Source organism: Stegastes partitus, unplaced genomic scaffold, assembly GCF_000690725.1.
Source record: "Stegastes partitus isolate 25-593 unplaced genomic scaffold, Stegastes_partitus-1.0.2 Scaffold11, whole genome shotgun sequence".
Taxonomy (NCBI): Eukaryota; Metazoa; Chordata; class Actinopteri; family Pomacentridae; genus Stegastes; species Stegastes partitus.
Window position 1 is genome coordinate 455,784 of NW_007577742.1, and position 3,903 is coordinate 459,686.

General features: G+C 36.7%; 1 long non-coding RNA gene across 1 annotated transcript; it reads left to right on the plus strand.

Annotated features, from left to right (window-relative positions):
• Positions 1-3,003: 3,003 nt before the first annotated feature.
• Positions 3,004-3,679, plus strand: LOC103360988 (uncharacterized). The gene is made up of 2 exons (XR_520387.1): positions 3,004-3,045; positions 3,141-3,679. It is a non-coding gene; the product is annotated as an uncharacterized LOC103360988 (long non-coding RNA).
• The last annotated feature ends 224 nt before the right edge of the window (positions 3,680-3,903 follow it).

Genomic DNA, 3,903 nt, shown 5'->3' on the forward strand with positions numbered 1-3,903 from the left:
TATAGATAATGGATGGACTGTATTGGAAATATATTACCTGATCTGAGGACTGCCTGGAGGAGATTTAGAAAATGGTAAACTGAACACATAAAAGGCCGTGACAAGATATGTAATTTATTTTTGGTTTGCAATAAAAATAAAATTTAAAAAAAAAAAGAGAAATGCCAAAGATGTGTCTGAGGTCGGTAGTGTCAAACATCTCCAATGTGTCACAATTCTTAATAACATAGAATTAATCCCGTGTCTATATGGCTACTGTTGTCCTTTGTGCTGGATTACAAACCTTCCCCCACTGTCCTGCTGATAGCCGGAAACAAGTTTTCTGTTTTGATTGTACCAACTGTGACTGGGTCCTATCAGGTTTGACAACCTGAAGTGATACACCCAGTGTAAGGTATGCACTCATGACTGCTGCCCAGCTGGGGAGATCTATTAGTCTGGAAATTATGCTGGATGATTTATTTACAGAGGAATGAGAGAAAAAAAACCCCCAAAAAACACTTTTTAAATATAGAAAATACTGAAAGTAAACAAGTAAAATCCATACTTGCAGGGGGAGTTTCTACTGAGAACAATGAGATCCACGTAATATCTTCTCAACAACTTGGGTGAGGTCAGTGTAATTTGTTTCCAGATTATAGTAACAGATCACATAGACATAAATATATAACACTACAATAAAAATAAAATAAAAAAAACAGTAACTAAATGAAATATAAAACTTAGTAAGGAGACACATTCAGGGTCCTTGCTGCAGTGGGAAATTATAGAATTATATTGAGTAAAGGGTAAATGTATGAAGTCAAGGCTGACTAATATTATCTCAGTTTAAATCTTTATTTTACTTTCTTTAAACAAGGGACAATCTTAATCAACATACCAACAAATGTAGACGTACCTGAGTTATTAGTCCATGTGCCTGATGTTATTAAACATTATAGCACAACACGTACAATCGTTCAATCAACCTACATTCTAATAAAAGCATATATAACACAGATGAAACACATATACAGCTTATAAAATTCAGCCAAATACAGAATAATATCCTCAAAGACGTAAATATATTATGAGTATAAGCTTCTTAAAGGTGGAAGAAACAACATCATTATCAATACTGTTGGTTCTCGATAAGCCCTTTATTAAAAACAACAACAACAACAACAACAAAAAACAGATTAATAACAGGATGAGGACTGTCTCATTTATTGTGGTATTGAATTCCACTGATGTGATGCTTCATTTACGTGGCTCAGTATCTATGTGGATCATTTATGAGGTTGGGTCACTGCTTCCATGACACAGTTTGTCCAACACATTTTTCATTCAACGTCCCTCCCACCACGTACTTTACCGACGCTTTTTAACATCAAACTTGTACCAACTATTCCATCATCTTGTGCATTTTAATAAAAACAACCAGAACAATATACTATCATATCTATATTAGGCTATATAAGGATTTTTCTACCAATATTTGTCTAAAATTCTTGTGCTGGCCTCAAAAAATATCTGCTGTAAGTTAATAATCTGTATGACGACAGACACAAGAGTGTCCACACTACGACTTATAAATGCAGAGTTGAAAATACATTTTAATATTCTGTATTAAACTGAGAGAATCACTGTGAAATTTGTGAGATTTGTTTGTGGGTGTTGTTTATTTGAATTTATTTTAGAAGTGTGCTACTACCATGGCAACTTTTTCTGTCATGAGGTTATTTATTAAAAACTGTCTTTGGTGGGTAGTTTTCATTAAATAGTCGGAGCTGATTTTTGTTTTGAGAGTGGTGCTGATTCGGGCACGAGTAGGATTGAAACCATTCATTAATTATTAAACGAGGAAACTTCTTGAAATCAGTAGATTAGTTTCTGCCTTTTACAATGACGGTGGGAAATGGTTACTGCAACAGATAATGTAAGGTCTGATTAGTCATTTACCAAATAAAACCAGCTGAATCACTTCCTCATGGGATAAGCTTTGGTCAAGCTGTTTACATGTGTGGCAGTGCTCAGAGACCAGAGTGGAACCAAAAGTCTGATAAATCAATTGCAACTCATGGTCTACTCTGTTAACCTGCTGCCTCCAACTGAAGATTTAACCCAACACAAATAAAAAGTTTTTTTTAATTTTTTTATCTTAATTAAATATGTTTGCCAACCTGAGCATCTGTGGGACTTTTTTCTGACATACAACAGCACACCGGTATCAGCATGACACATGACTTTTGTTTTGAAGTACCTGCGTAAATGAATGCATCACAAGACAGGGTTTGAGCCCAGCAATGTATGCTGAGGGCAAGGTGAATACACCCTGCTCTCCCTCACCTCCATTCTCATACTTTACATTTTGCATGGTGTGTTCATTGTGAAGGTTTCTGGCTTAGCCGCCTTCACACAAATAATTCATTATCATATACACACTGCTGCCATTGTGTCAGTAGCAAAACAACTCCTTCAGTTCGTCACCAACCTGTTTGCTTTGTAATCCATTCGACTGTAGCAGAATAATCTCATAAGCTTAAAATTTTGCGGCTAGACAAAGCAGTTTGCTACCCCACGGTGACCCATGTGGAAGGAATGATCATCCTTCAAATGTGCAGAGTTCAGTATCGTTAACGTCATTTTTCACATCTGTCAGTCCCCTTATAAAAACGGTGACAAACTCGTAGGTTGAGTTAGTTTGCACATCTAAGAAGACAACGCAGAGACAAGAGCGAGCAGCTTTAATTTCAACTATAGAAATAAGATCCAGACGTTTTGTAAGTAGAGTGCTTTTCTTTTCTGTCTTATGGTGTCAACATTTCTGTGTTCAAAGTGCCTTATTCAGTTTTATGGGAGTTTTTTTGTTGTTTTTTTTTTTTTACAAAACATTTTTAAAGTCTTTTTTTTCTTCAAAACTCTCTAATAGACTTTAATTTGTATGTTAAGTGGAAAAACTGTTCTGCTTGAGCAAGTTTTAAGAAACTTATTTTCCGTTTTTCTCTCAGATGCGACAGACATTAAAAATGCTTCTGATCGTTCTGATACAGCTGCTGCTGATTGGTGAGTAAAACATGTTTGTCTTTTTTTTTTTTTTTTACAGTGTGTTGGAATCATTTGTCTGCTTTTATACTGATGTTTTATTTATTGATTAACAGCATCAGCGAATGCCCAGACAACAACTGTTGCAACCACCACAACTGCTGCTGCGACTACGACTGTTGCCGGTGCGACGACAACTGTTGCTGGTGCGACGACAACTGTTGCTGGTGCGACTACAACTGTTGCTGGTGCGACTACAACCGTTGCCGGTGTGACTACAACCGCTGCTGCGACCACGACTGTCTCTGGTGCCACTACGACGACAGTTGCAACGACAAACTCAACGACGACAAACAGCACTACAACTAGCACAGCTGCCACTACACATGCCGGGGTCACTTACATGGGCAGTCTGGCCTTGTGCCACCTCGGTGTCCTAGTCTATAAGTTCTTCCTTAGTGTGTAATTTTTTGTGTTGCCTTTGTCTCTTTTTGTAGAATGCTGTCTTCGTTTGTCATGTAAAGACACAGTGTATCGTCCTTGTTTGAATATGTAACCAAATAATCATGTCATGAAGCACAAGAGTTGATAGGTTTGAAAATCTAGATGATACAAAGTGTTAAAATGTGCTAATAAAGGTCTGGTAAAACTCAAACAGTTTGGCTCTTCTGATTGTCATTAACTTTAAAGTTATTATCATGAATAATTAGCTGCTTTTTGTGGCTCTTCCTACCAAGTTGACCAGTTCAATGGCATTTTCACTTATCACCCACGTTAACTACACTAAAATTATAGCAACGTTTACAGATTTTGCAGGAATATTAGGTTAGTCAATCCTTAAACCCAGCATATAACAGACAGTCTTACTTGAAATAATTC